The sequence below is a fragment of the Cololabis saira genome, chromosome 10 (genome assembly GCF_033807715.1).
Source record: "Cololabis saira isolate AMF1-May2022 chromosome 10, fColSai1.1, whole genome shotgun sequence".
In the NCBI taxonomy this organism is placed as follows: Eukaryota; Metazoa; Chordata; class Actinopteri; order Beloniformes; family Belonidae; genus Cololabis; species Cololabis saira.
In genome coordinates, this window is record NC_084596.1 from 36,979,792 (window position 1) to 36,995,035 (window position 15,244).

The 15,244-nt window shown below is 39.5% G+C and overlaps 1 protein-coding gene across 10 annotated transcripts in view; it reads left to right on the forward strand.

The window, feature by feature from the left end:
• Positions 1-3,985: 3,985 nt before the first annotated feature.
• ctnnd2b (catenin (cadherin-associated protein), delta 2b) overlaps positions 3,986-15,244 on the forward strand; it is a 219,618-nt gene continuing 208,359 nt past the window's right edge. For all 10 annotated transcript variants that reach the window (XM_061732810.1, XM_061732812.1, XM_061732813.1 and 7 more), the window contains exon 1: positions 3,986-4,332. The gene's annotated coding sequence lies outside the window, so the exon portion shown is untranslated. The remainder of the gene's footprint in view (positions 4,333-15,244) is intronic.

Consider the following 15,244-nt stretch of genomic DNA (forward strand, 5'->3'; position numbering starts at 1 on the left):
CATTGTAGCCTCAGTATCATTAGTAATAGCAGTGCAGGGTAGCTCTCTTTCATCAGAAGCTCTCATAGCTGCAGGCCAATGTCAGACCCTGTGGTGCAGCTGAATAAAGGCCGAAAGAGGCCTGAAAGAGAAATTATTAAAGAAATGGGAGTCATGACTTCATGGGGCTTCAAAGAAACAAACTACAGACCATAAGGGCTAAGCTATAGTGAACTGTTTGATTGCTAGTAAAATGGACAATTTGATTTGAAATTGCATTGGCATTAGGGCAGTAGCGCCAGCTCTTTGTCAAAGCCTAATCATCCAACAGTAGTTTGCCATTCAACTTAAAAAGAGCCATCAACTTACACATTCATCACCGCTTCGCTGCTCATTTCAGCTGGACATACAGTTTAACAATTGTCTTATCTCGATTCGCTAATCAAGAATAAAGCTTCCTATCTCTGTTTGCGAGTTGGTTATTAATTTAATTATGATTCCTTTAAACTAAGAGGTCAACTCAGAATCTCAAGTTTATTTTAGACTTCTTCTTATCAACTCTTTTAATGATGGACTTACTTCACTGACAACTGTCATTAACATTAATCACAGATGGTGGTTTCAGTTTTAGATGAACTCCAATCATGTTTTGCATCATCTCTCAGCTTGTATACCTTGTACTGCTTGTGATCTTCTCAGCTTACTTAATCACTAAACTCAGTTCATTTTCAACTCAGTTGTTTTTATTCTGTAAAGCACTTTGTGACTTGTCTGTGAAAAGCGCTATATAAATAAACTTTACTTACTTACTTCATTAAAAAGATTTGTCTACCGAATTGTTCATTACTTTATCTGAACCTTAAATATGTATATATCAAACCCTCATGTTTACTGTTTGCTATTAGTAATTTCAGTTGTATGCCAGTTTAGTATATTTGGTGAATGGAGCACTGATCCTGACGCAGCTCTACCAATGACACTCTTCGCTTCCTTCAGTTCATTCACTTAAAATGTTTTTTTCATTATTTATGACCCAGAGACTATGGATATCCCATTGACCAGCACTTTGGTTGAGGAGCAGCGCAGCAGAACCTTTAGCTTGATGGAGGAAACAGGTATCAATTTTCTGAGTGTAAATTGAAGCCAAGGGCACATTTAAGCCTCAGCGTAGCCTGGTTGGATACCGAGAAAACGGCTATTAAGTAGTTTGAAAATGAAATAAAAAAATTCAAGCCAGCTCAGTTCATGTGGTAAATGTTGTTTCTACTCACTCTACCACCGTGCCACTGTTGGCCAGAGGTGGGTAGTAACGAGTTACATTTACTCCGTTACATTTACTTGAGTAAGTTTTGGGAAATTTTGTACTTTTAGGAGTAGTTTTGAATCACTATACTTTTTACCTTTACCTGAATAGATTTGTGAAGAAGAAACTGTTACTCCACTACATTAAGCTACATTGAGCTGTTACTTTTCTTTTATCCCTTTTATCCACGTACGCATCAATCTCATGACATCACTGGGTGATTCTTTGGGGAAAAATGTTTGTTTTTGCATGTTTTGTCACATTTACACAGACACACAGAGTTTCTATGAGTTCATGGGCTTGTTCTAGTTCTGCCTCGTTAAAAAAGAAAAGTACAAAGGCTTGAAATTTTGTGCTACTTGTGCTTAATTAGTTTTTTTATTCTGTTATTTTATTTTTATTAAAGTACTTGCATTTACTTTAAGATTATTTTAATTTTATTTATTTTTTATTAATTTTAATTTATTTTATTATTTTATTGATTTCATTTGCCTGAAGATGATTATTTTGTACTTTTGTCTGGTTGTGTTAAAAAAATAAAATCAGACGTTACTCAACAGTTACTCAGTACTTTTTTCACTAAGTACTTTTTTTACTTTTACTCAAGTAATTATTTGGATGACTACTTTTTACTTCTACTTGAGTCATATTATTCTGAAGTAACAGTACTTTTACTTGAGTACAATTTTTGGCTACTCTACCCAGCTCTGCTGTTTGCACCCCACCGTTAACTGGAACCGGCCCACAATGAGAACTTCTGGAAACTTCCAGAAAAAGCAAGTTCCTGCCTTGGGACATCGAGTGGATATCAAGTCCACTCAGTGTCCTCTCTGAATTCGAGTCTTCACATTCATCATCACCCTTGCTCTCCATGCAAACAGCTCAGTAACTATCTCACCTCCTTCCATGTTGATCTCATTGTTCTAGTTTGCTTTTCACACTTTATGATGATGCAGTGTCATAGCTGTAACAGAATGACTATGCTGTGATCTAAACTGTCAATAAATGATTATTTCACTCCCAAAGTCCTACTATGTAGAGAAGTGTATGGCACCAATTGAAAGAGGCTTCTAAAGAACTCTCAAAATGGTTTAGACTCTAGCAGCCCAAGAAATGGTGGACAAACAATGACCAATAAGAGCATGTGAGGTCATGACAACACCAAGCAAAACCTCTACAGAGTTAAAGGCCTGTTTGTCGTTGGATAATGTTAACACAGATTATTTCTAGAAACCACTGCTATCCAAAGAAACCCCAGTAAATATGCACTATTGTGGTAAAAAAAAAAAAAAAAAAAAAAATTGAAGTAAAACACTGAATGGACACTCATAATAATTCCATGTATCTAATGAGGAAGGGTGGGGAGGTAAATAAACCTGTTGTATCATTTTTTCCCCCATCAATTTTGAATGAATGTTGTAGTCTGTTCATTTTGTAATTGTATTTTATTTGTCTTCAGAATGCATGAAAATCTGCTAATCTTTAGTTCATAAAAATTTTTGCCGTTTTACACATGCACTGCGCTGTGAAACCTGATATTTGCACCAAGGCGTCAGCGTTAAAGGAGACCTATTATGGCATGTAATATCTATTTTAAACAGGCCTTGAATGTCTTAAAAACAAACTTTTGATTGTTTTTTTTCTAAACAAATTAGAAGTTCAGCCTCTAAACCATGTCTTTATCTTCCCATTCTCTAACCGCATTCTCTATGAGGGATTCTGAGTCTGACATGGTTTGCATTTTGGTTACGTAACGACGGGAGCAGAATTTGAACGGCTCGTAGATCCACATCACACTGGACGGATCATCCGGGCGGCTGTACAGACACTGCAGAATTTGGTTGCTTTCCTCCTTCTCTGAGTTTGCAGGCTGAGGGGAGACCACTTTATACAGGAGTGTCTCAGAAAATTAGAATATTGTGATTTTCTGTAATGCAATTACAAAAACAAAAATGTCATACATTCTGGATTCATTACTGACTCCATAGAAAAATGTAGCTTTGGGTTGTTGCCCCACAAAATCCATCGATACAGGTGAGTAAATGTTACAAGCTGGGTTTAAATGAAATAAAATGTATTCATGGTTCCATTGGAATTACATATATACAGGACTGTCTCAGAAAATTAGAATGTTGTGATTTTCTGAAATGCAATTACAAAAACAAAAATGTCATACATTCTGGATTCATTACAAATCAACTGAAATATTGCAAGCCTTTTATTATTTTAATATTGCTGATCATGGTTTTACAGCTTAAGAAAACTCAAATATCCTATCTAAAAAAAATAGAATATTCTGGGATTCTTAATCTTAAAATGTAAGCCATAATCAGCAATATTAAAATAATAAAAGGCTTGCAATATTTCAGTTGATTTGTATTGAATCCAGAATGTAAGACATTTTTTTAATTGCCTTACAGAAAATAAAGAACTTTATCACAATATTCTAATTTTCTGAGACAGTCCTGTATATGTTAAAGTAAGAAAAAACGTGTTTTTCATAATAGGTCCCCTTTAAAATATCACCTTCATAATGTGCTTTCCTCCTCCAGCTGTTGTCTCTGTGGCACTATCAGGCGGTAGTTCCTCCCATCACCTGTAGGGGTCGCTGCTGACACTGCCAGGGAAGCCGTCTGTCAGTCTGTCTGGCAGGGATGGGGGGATGCTTTATTGTGATCTCGCAGAGAGAGTGAGAGAGAGAGAGAGAGTGAGAGCACCTCTGTCGCTCTCCCAGCCTCCTCTCCTGTGCGCAGTGCTCTGCTCCGGCCGCTCCTTCCTTTCCTACCTTCCTCCCTTCTCTCCTTCCTTCCTCGTGTCCTCCCCACAGCTGGCTCTCTCGTCTGTCGGATGCTGCTGCTGCTGGCTTTCCCCTTCTCTCACTGAACCGAGCGGGAGGAGCAAATACTTCCGAGGGCTGGAATGGCTGACTAAACTACCTGTTCTGCATGGTCTGAATTTGCGGGGAATTTCACCACGTCGGTCGGAGACGAGGGGGGAGTCCAGAGGGAAGAAGAGGAGGCTCTCCATCCCACGAGGGAATTGATTTTACAGTAAGCAGGAGCAATGTCATTCCACTTTTCCCTTGTCGTCCGTCCCCCTGCCTTCCATGTGTGCAAATCCTTGAGATTAAAAAAATAAATAAATAATTATAGCATATGACAACCCTGCTGGAAATATGGGGGGATTTTTCTAATGATTTTGGCTGAAGTGTGTGCCAGATGTTTTTTGTTTTTTTTCTCTCCTCCGTTTCATTTGACGTCACTTTAAAGCGGATTTATGGTTCCGCGTTACATCAACGCAGAGCGGTTGCGCGTCGGCGCGTACTCTACGCCGTAGGTTACGCCGTAAACTCTGCGTCGATTTAACGCAGAACCATAATTCAGGCTTTACTCCGAGGTGTGGTGTGGATTGTGTTTTTGACAAGGATGCTCCGAAGGGCTGTGGTGCGCTTGCAAATTGATCGTGGACTGAAAATGGAATTCCCCCCTCCCGCCTCCCCATTTCATCCATCCATCCATGCATCCATCCATGCATCCATCCATCCATCCATCCATGCATCCGAGGCCGGGGTGTGTGTGCGCTGCGAAAACGCTATTACTTTGTGACTGACCTAAATATGAGCGATATTCCTAAGATTATGACACCGGCTGCACGCCTTTGTGCAGCCTTTGCAGAGCGATGCTTGGGCGCTGTGGCATGTAGATTATTATTGGCACGTATGAAGAGCACCTTGCTGCCTATGTGCACCAGCCCTGGCCTGTCAGCTGTATGTTGATCTCTATAAAATAAGATAAAATAAAATAAAAAACAAACGAAAAAAAAAAATACACCCCCAAGCTGTGTTTGTGATCCGTGGGCGGCTGCTTCTACCCGTCAACGTGGAGTAATTAATCTCATTCATCACGTTGCCAAGATGACCATGTTTCATCATGTTTGTTGGTGATAATTATCTGTGAATTTCAGCTCTGTGACCTGGCAGAAATGGCAGCCACGGCATGGCAGTTCATGATGTCTCACTCAAAGTGGATTTATGCTATTTTTTTCTCTTTTAAATGGTTTTTAAAGGGCCATCCTTCTGTAAAATACAGGTCAATAATGAGAAGTCTAATGTGCTTGTGATGAGAAATGGGTGATGGGTTGGATTGGATGATGGGGGTTGGTGGATAATCATCAGCGGGGCAGATTATGCCTGATGTTGAAATGTCTGATCAAGTTGCTTTCGGTGCCGACATCCTGCATGGTACGCTATGTTTGAAAGGGGAAAATAATGAACATAACATGAAAAAAGGTGAACCTTCCCCAATCTCACAGTTGGTCTTCAGTGCTAGAATTGATCAAAATAAAATCAAGGAACTTGACAGATGTTTCTTACGTATTATTCAAATAGAAGAACCTGTTAACTATTTAGGGGTGGGGTGGCAGGTGGGGGTAAAGTGGCCATCTAACTGTCAAAAGATGTCTTTCAGTGAGCTGTGCAGTCACCAGGATACAGTGACATGACAGACAGACAGATATATATATATATATATATACTGTATATATAACAATTGCTTCTGCATATAAATCTGGACAAAGATACAAAGCAATAAAGAAAAAAAGCAGAGTTCAGCATTCTACAGTGAGAAAGATTATTCACAAGTAGAAAGCATTCTACACTGTTGCCAAATTTCACAGGAGTGGACATACCAATAAATATCCTCCAAGGTTAGGCCATGCAACGCTCAGAGAAAGACACAATACATCTCAGTCTCTAGAGGCTTCAGAGAGCATATTAAATGTGTCCATGACAGCATGATTAGAAGACTGAACAAGTATGGCTGTTTGGAGAGACTACCAGGAGAAACAACGACTGAGTTTTGCAAAAATGCAAACAAATAACACGATTACTGGAACAATGTTTCATGTACAAATAAGTCCAAAGAGGACCTGTTCGGCAGAAGCACCTCATACCACTGCCAATCATGGTGCTGGAGCGGTGATGATTTGGGGTTGTTTTGCATCCATAGGACCAGGGTACTTGGCAGTGATTGAGATGAGCATGATTCTCTGTACACCAGAGTATTCTGGAGGGAAATGTCATACCATCTATCAAACAGCCAAAGCTTGGCTAAAATTGGGTCAAATATATATCAGAATGTATAAAAAAAAAAAAAAATCAAGGCGCTGCAATTAAAGTCCAAACTTCAACCCAATTAAAATACTGTGTCAAAACCTTAACAAAGTGGTGTTTAAACAAATAACCCCCCAAAAAGTAGAAAAAACTCAATAAAGTGAGGCAATGTTGTAAATATTTATGGGCCCAAATTCCCTCCACGATGATGTGAGAGACTGCTAGCATCACAGAGTAAATTACGTCCTCATGTCATGCTGCTAAAGGGGTATATGCAAGCTTTTGAATCATGGGAGTACTTAGTATTGCCCACCTTTATTTTCTCCTAAATCTTGGCTTAATTTTTGCTAAAAACATAAGGGCTAGGTGAAAAAAGTTTTACGTTGTGGTCCATCTAAGGTTGAACTTGCTTGCTAAGACCCAACATGATTAGATGGCAGTCAAAAATGATTACAAGGAGATAACTTTTTCACACGACTGTATAAATACCTAATAAATACCTACTAATATACAAGCAGCATCCATCCGATGCACAGAAGTTCCTGTTGAGATATTAATGTTTTTTATGAGCTTCTGCTGGAGGGCATGCTGGAGTAGATGAGTAGCTAGAGGAAGTCAGGTGAGATTGTAAACTTGGCATGGTTTTGTTTGATGATTCACATGGGTGGCAGTGAAATTAAGGATATTCTTGTTGATGTAGAATATGATTGCTTCTTTTTTGCAAAGTAAATATCCCAGTTAACACTTATTTTTTGCTACTTTTTGGCAATAAGGTCTGAAATCTGGGGAGTCTAAGCTGGTTAATTATGGCTATGGACTGTGCTGTATGGCTCTAATGCCATTTAACTTTTACATGGGGGAAGAAAATGCAATTTTGTTCTATATCTGGTGGATATGTTGGTGAGTTTAGGTAATTACACTCACCTTGAACCGTCGACAACATCAGTAAAGGCCAAAGAGTGAATTTGATTTAAATTGATTTAATAAAAAATAAATAAAAGAAAATAAATATGAAAAATGCAGATCTAGGGCATATTTGACCCACACAGTTTTTTTTTGTATCTCTGAAAGACTGTCATTAAAGCCCCTTATAATACACCATACTGAAGAAAAAACTAGGGGGTGATGAAAGACATCATCTTGTGGAGATATGAGACTGACCTGCCTCACCGACTGAAAGTAATAGGCCGAGTTACATCAAGCTAGAAGGGAATGTGCTGAATCACAAGAAAAATGACTTCATTTTGAGTTGCTAAGATCACAACACTTCACATCTTCAAAGTGTGAACTTTTTTTTACCATGTTCAAAGTGAATTTTAAATCACAAGAGTGTGGCATGGTGGCACGGTGGTTAGTATTGTTGCCTCGTCATTATAAGTTTCCTGGTTGAAATCCTGGCTGAGGCCGCTATTGTTTGGTGTTTGCGTGTTCTCCTCGTACTGCGACAGTCCTGCGAGTGGCAACCTGTCCAGGGTGTTTACGCCCCCCTCCCTTTTTCTTTTTCACCTGGAGAGAGCTAGAATAGACTCCACAGATCCCCTGTGACCCTCAACAGCAAGAAGCACTTACAGATAACAGCTGGATGGATGGTGACAGACCCAACCTGTATAGGGAGTTACAGACAGCAGTCAGTCACTTTCAATCTGCAAAACAATAAAAAGGGAGTAAACGAACAGGTGGGATGAAATCAACAATAACAACAGTTGCCTTCATGCATATCTAAAACTCACAAATTAACATCACATCAAAAACGTATCATGCGTTATTCAAAACAGCAACTTGTGCTATTAAATTGAAACCGTGGACTGTTTTGTGGCAAACCCCAGTGACTTCATGGAGCGCTTGTTGCCTACCAACTTCAAGGTTAAAGTCTCATAAGCATGCAGACCTACAGTATGTACGACTGGGGTCATCTTAACATCCTGAAAGAGGTTAAAATATCTCTTGTTTTGCAAGAAAAAGCTATATTAAAAAATAATTTGTTACATATTTTTTTTTTCAAATTCTATTTATTGATTTTCACTCTTATAACAAACATACAAAACATACATAACAAGCCCAAAAACACCCCTACAGAAAATATGTGAATACATAAAATAACTAGTAATAATAAAAGTAAAGAATAAAAAAACAAAACAAAAAAATCAAAAAAATGAATTGTCATCTAAGCTTTGTCCATGATAATCATTGGGCAGATTGTGCATAGAATGTAAAAAGGGTGGCCACATGTCATTACATTCTTCAACTTTACCTCTTAGAATGTATGTACCGTAATTTGTTACATATTTGAATCTTATTCCGGGTTTTCAGATACAAAAATGTTTCAGGCGTCACAAAAATGTGTTTTTTAAGTCAGGCCATGATCTTTTTGTTACACTAACAGAGAAGATTTAGTGTCTAAACATAACTAAACGGCACTGATGATGAAATATCCTTGTATGAATGTCATCGACAACACAAAAGTCAGACTTTGATGACCCGCAGATGAAAATAGATATAGATATCCCTCACATTCAACTTTGAACACCCACAAAATCTCACAGAAGGTTTCAACCGCTGACATATTCACTAGGAACTCAATAATACAATATAAGATATCATTTTCAGCAGTTACTTTTTCCACTTTTCAATTACTGTGACAAAGTGCACATATAAACAGTCTGCCTTTACTGACTGCTACAAGCTAGATTTGCAACATCTCCAAGCAGGACGCCAAGAGACGCGGCACACGCAGGTGAAACTCCTTGCTAGTATTTATGTCACATAACATTTAACTGATCAAAGAGCTTCTTTTCCCACACGCTGCATTCTCTCAACGTGTTGAGCTGCATTACAGGAAGCCGGAAGTCTACAGAGTACATTCAGCAGCTACTCCGGGATTTAGTACCCCATCAACCCACCGCCATCTCTTCCACCTCCTTTTCCTCTATTTCTTTGCCTAATTGCCGAAGATTTATGATAGCTGGTAGAATGACCCCCATTGCTGCTTCCCTGGAGCAACGTCTAAAAAGTGCACTCTGCTGCAGCTCAAAGAAATATTAGGAATTTGCAAAGACTCCCCTCAATCGCTTCTGCTTAAACATTGTTCATTAAGATTTTTATATTAAGAAGATGACACGTCATGTTGGAAAACTTCTAATATCTTCACGTTGACATACAACAGATATAGCTTCCTGCACGGGACCATGAATCTGAGAAATTTCTCTTAAAAGTCAAGATCTAAACTGATGAAGTAAATTTGTGCACATGCTATATATTTGGTTCCTTTAAAGACTTTACTAAGGTTTTTTGTTGAGTAAAACAACGGTAACCACCATTAGATATAGACATCGGAGCCCCAAAAAGCTTCATACCAAATTGATAAATCTTTTGAACATCTTCAAAGTCAGACGTTAAGTGGTCACCGGGATTTTAACAATTCAGTTAATCCATTCATCGATCCTTTATACCTTTATATTCTATCATCCTGTTAAGGGGTGTGGGAGGCTTGATTTTATCCCACCTTCAAATGCAACTGTATTCACTGATATTTCAATCAAATCCTATCATTTATAATTGTGTTAAAAAACAGCCTCAAATTGAAAAACCACAAATTGCACCACAAATTTTCATTTACATTGACATCTTGAGCATGTATGAGGCGCTGTGAGACAGTGGAGAGAGAAATATCCTTTTCAACAGGAAGACACGGCCAGCCGAACCAGACTCAGGAAAGAAACTACAACAAAGTTGTCTACGACAGTCTTAAAGCCCTGTTAAAATGTACCCAAGAACCACAATCATCACACAAAAAGAGTTGATTAAATCTTTCATTGTAAAAAGAGTTAAGCATATAGACCAAGGTACTCAGAGGGAAGAGCAACTTTAACAACTGGACATTACAGAGATCATAAATACAGAATGTGGAGCAATGTGGAGAAAAAAACCCCTTCAACTGCAAAACAAGACCACATCATCACCCCTCACTGCTGTGCTTTAGGTTTGGTATGAAGTATCTGTGCTAACATGCCATGTTTGGGTTTCATAAAATGGTGACGTGCATTGTGGCAAGACATTAGGCCTGCCCGTCTAAAGGAGTTTCTCCAGAAACTTTGTGGTTTGTTTTGGTGTCTGTTTGTTTAGAACTTGAGTTGTTACCACGTTCTTTGTAAGAGTAGAAACTTTCTTGTGACAAATCTTCCTAACAAACAAAACTTGTCCAGTCTTTTTCCCTATATACTGTTGGAAGTAAACATTAAGATCTTTAGAGACTTTTTTTTGCAGTTTCTCTGAAGATTGCATGGTCTGTTCTTGGGGTGAGCTTGCAGGGACGACCACTCCTGGAACGATTGGCATCTGTCTTGAATGTTGTCAAGTTGTGAATAATCTTTTTTTCTCCCGCATAAGGCAGCAACAGTTGCTTTGCTAAGATCATTTGCTGATGTCTTTCCTCCTCGGCGATGTGTTAACACACACCTGCAAGCCCCAGACAAGCAAACTGGCTCAAACGTTGGCTTTAATAAGGGTGTTCACACCTGCTGACGACTGACTAATTACCTACATTTGATGAGCAACACCTGGCTGCGACTTCATCCCTTAGTTCCAGCGGGGGCTGGAAGTAAAAAATGCAGCATCTGCAACTTGGCTTATTTCCATTTATTATAATAATGACAGTGTGTATTATGTCATGTGTCGCTGTGTTTCTTGTAAAGAGCAGATTTTTTTTTCATTATGACCTAATCTGCAACACATCGTAACAACTACAGCATGATGTGATATAAAATGACAGCGAGGGACGACTGAGATACATTATGTAGTGAAAGCATTTACTATGTGAATCAGCCAGCCATTGTCCTAACCTGATAATCTCTTTTGATAACCTTGTTCACAGAGAGACACACAGAGAGAGAGTGTTGCTGGGTCATTGTACTCCAATCATGGCAGCATCTGATTCATATCTCAGCGGACAAATCCCTCCCTGCTTCAATGAGTAGATGGCGGGATGGGTTGCCTGGTCAACAACGTCCGCTGAGAAAATAAACTGGACACGTAGAAGAGGACACTTGCAGTAAAATCTTCACAACTAGTTTAAAGACAATCATGAATTCCACTGCATATAGGGCCCGATTTACTAAAGGTTTGCGTGCGTAAAAACGTGTGCAAACTTGACAGCACCCGCAAACCAAAGTGCCAGCTGATCTACTAACAGCGTGCAAAGAGGACTGCGTCTCTGAAATGCGCAAAATTGCACACGCAATCCATTTAGTACTTTTGCCCTGATGAATAATCAATATGGGGCGTACCCGGCAGAAATCCTAAATACTGGGAGGGGAAGATGCAAATTGCTCCATTTACCACGCGCAATGAGATTTACCAAGCCTGAAAGTAATTGCGCGTATTGTGATTGCGTCTGTATTTAATACGTTCGAAAGGAAGGTGCTAATCTGCTGCTGCTGTTATTGTGGCAAGGAGGCGACATCCAAAATCAAAGAATACGCAGAGAGAGAGTCTTTATTCTGCTGCAGGCTGTTTTAAAAATGGTTGCACAAGTTTTATTAAAGGCCACTTTTTCTTTAGTTCTCCGCCTTATATCTTCTTCTCTTATTGTGCCCCCCTCCACTCGCCCACAAGCAGGCCAAGCCTTTGTGCCAAAACTTTGTATTTTATTGATTACTTATCTTATTGAACGTGAAATCATCCTTCGTAAATTACATTTAATTAAAACCCGTGCTTATTAATCACAAAACACAGGTTAAACATCATGACCAAATCCGCTCCGACCTGCTGTGTCTGTGATCAGCGCAGACAGACTGCAGCTTCGCCTGAATTATGGTTCTGCGTTAAATCGACGGCCATATGATGGTCCCGTCTGTCACACATTTACTGTCAGTGTTTGCTATATAATATATAATATTTACAATATACTGTGGACATCTGAATAAAAACTTAACTCATAAATAGATTGAATCAAAGCGCTCTCCAGCTCTGTGTCTGATTGTCTTTTTCTCCTCAGATCATGCCGAGCACCGCGGGGTCACGTAAACCCGACCAATTCAATATTAAAATCAAATTCGGTCCTGTGGCCCGTTTTTCTATTTCGTATTTTTGATCTGTGCCTAAAATTGAAATATGAAAAACCAGACGTTTTTCCGTTTTTTGTGTTACCAACTGCATTTATTCTATCGCAGGTTTTCTCCCATATTGCGTTTCTTTTGGTAATGTTTAAATTTATTTGCTGTAGTTCATTAATGTGTTTATTTGCCTCTTCCACTAATATCTCTAACTCCAACTTGTCAAATTTCATTTTGCGCTTGTGACTTGTGACTTGTGACTGTGCTTTCCATCCACTCTCCATGGCGCAGAGTTTGCGCTCGCAAACCTTAAGACACGCAACACCTCATTTAAATACTGCTGTTTGCACCTGTTATCAATTGCGCACGCAATCTTAGTTGATCACCCGCAAACCACACGCAAACAGCACGCGCAAACTTTTTCAGTGCACACGCAATTTAGTACTCTTTATTTAGGATCTTAGTAAATCGGGCCCTTAGTATTTTAATCCCTGCAATGAAAAGGGGCACTGTGTTTGGTCCTCAGACATGAACTGTGTCACTAACCTCATAGTGTGCGACTCCAGTTAACTGATTCATCAGTTATATCTGCAAATTAATGGTTGCAGATCACAGATGACAATACCTATGTTTTCTGATGTCCACCCATTTTATTTTATTTTTCATATTCATCTCATGTTAAATTGGCTTTATTTGCTCAGGGTTATTAAAAAAGTTAGACCAAAATATTCCAGAGACGAGGGCACGGCCTGCATGAAACTCAGATCACAATCACTATGTTTAAAATTGCAAGGGAGGCGGATCGGGCTGCACTCTCTGAGAGCCTTCATAGTTTATTCATGAAATGAATATTTTATTTCATGTTTTTCAAGTACACGACAGTTTATTTCAATGTCTTAAAAGAAACATGACGTTGAAAGGAATTAAGGTGAACGTTGCCTGCAGATTTGTTCCTGGATGCAAACTCCAGTCTGCTGCACTGAGCTCTGTCCTGCACAAATGTAGTTTCTGCCTCATTTCATAACGATCACAACACTTCTTTACACCGGGGGTTGATACTGTGAAGCAAGAATGGTGGATTGGTAACTTAAGGTTCAACTCGGTTTGAATCACGGTCATTTATCGACATCGCTGGAACCTAATCGACACATGTAAAAGGCTCAGCCTGCGATCTTAGAAAATGAAAAGGTAGTGATAAAAAAAGACATTGTAGGATGAGCAGTTGCACACGTCTCTCAAAATGAATACAATGACACATTAAAACAAGGCTGCAGTAGATTTCGTGCTGTTTTCTTGAGACTGCAGCCCGTCGTACTTCACTGGAGATCCCACTTAGTTATGCCGCTCCAGGGGACATAGGTAACTCGGTACATCCTGCTTAAACGGAGCCACTGTTGGAAACATCATCAGTGAAGACCTGCAGCACGAAGCCCGAGCTCCGCTCACTTCTCAACCACCACCGTATCCTCTCCGTGAATCTTTCACATGCGAGCCAGGCCGGTCCACTAATGGATGACGGTGAATAGCAGCTGCACTTTACTTTTCTGTCTGAGGCGCTGAGTGGTTTTCACTCTCCCTGTTCAGAGAGAGAGAAAAGCAGATCGGTGTATATAGAAAGGGTAATGGCCGTTTGCCGGACACATAGTTTCGTCACTTAAGTTTTTCTCTTTTCGCTCTCAGGTCGAGTGTACACTTTCCAGATAGTAAAACTCCCTTTGCACATTCACTTTGCACCGGTGTTGGATGTGAATAAAGCAGAAACACATCCATACCTGTCCCATGTCTTTTTACTCAGAGATGAACCTGTATTCAGCAGGGTGCACACATCAAGCCAGCACAGCACACGGAGCATAATGAGTATTGGGCTAAATGAGCGGCATCTTTCATGTTTGTGTGAAGTTCGGCTCGGGGCCGTATCTGTCATCAGTGGTACAGTGACTCCACCATCCTCCGGGCGTCTGGCGAAACTTAGACGATACGTGTCCCTTTGGACCGAGGGAGAAAGTAATACTCCTCCTAATCCACCTCTCACTGCACTGCTCACCCAATCAATCCCCCGCGGAGGGTTTGCAGAGTTGTGGTTGCCGTGGCAACGCGGACCCGGGGTTTTGCAGTGATGTCAGCCAGGTGCAGTCTGGCAGTTTGGGCTCTTACAAGGCAAAGCCTTGTTTGAGATAATGAGCCGGCTCTGCTGTCGCTGCAGTGGCTCTTTTTTGTGCACGAGAGTAGGTCAGCGAGGGAAAACTCCCAATTATCCTGGAGCGTGTGTCAGGGAGGGAGTGGGTGGGTGGGAGCGTTAAAGGACAGTGTTCCCCCTCAGGTTTGATGCTGTATAGATGCTTCTCGGTTGCTGTTGTTTTTTTTTTTTTTTTTTTTTTTTTTTTTTTTTTATGAAACATTTAACATGCTGGAAACCCTATGCAGCATATGTCCTACCATGAAACATACAGGACTGTCTCAGAAAATTAGAATATTGTGATAAAGTCCTTTATTTTTTGTAATGAAAAATGTCATACATTCTGGATTCATTACAAATCAACTGAAATATTGCAAGCCTTTTATTATTTTAATATTGCTGATCATGGCTTACAGCTTAAGAAAACTCAAATATCCTATCTCAAAAAATTTGAATATTCTGGGAATCTTAATCTTAAACTGTAAACCATAATCAGCAATATTAAAATAATAAAAGGCTTGGAATATTTCAGTTGATTTGTAATGAATCCAGAATGTATGACATTTTAGTTTTTTTAATTGCATTACAGAAAATAAAGAAATTTATCTCAATATTCTAATTTTATG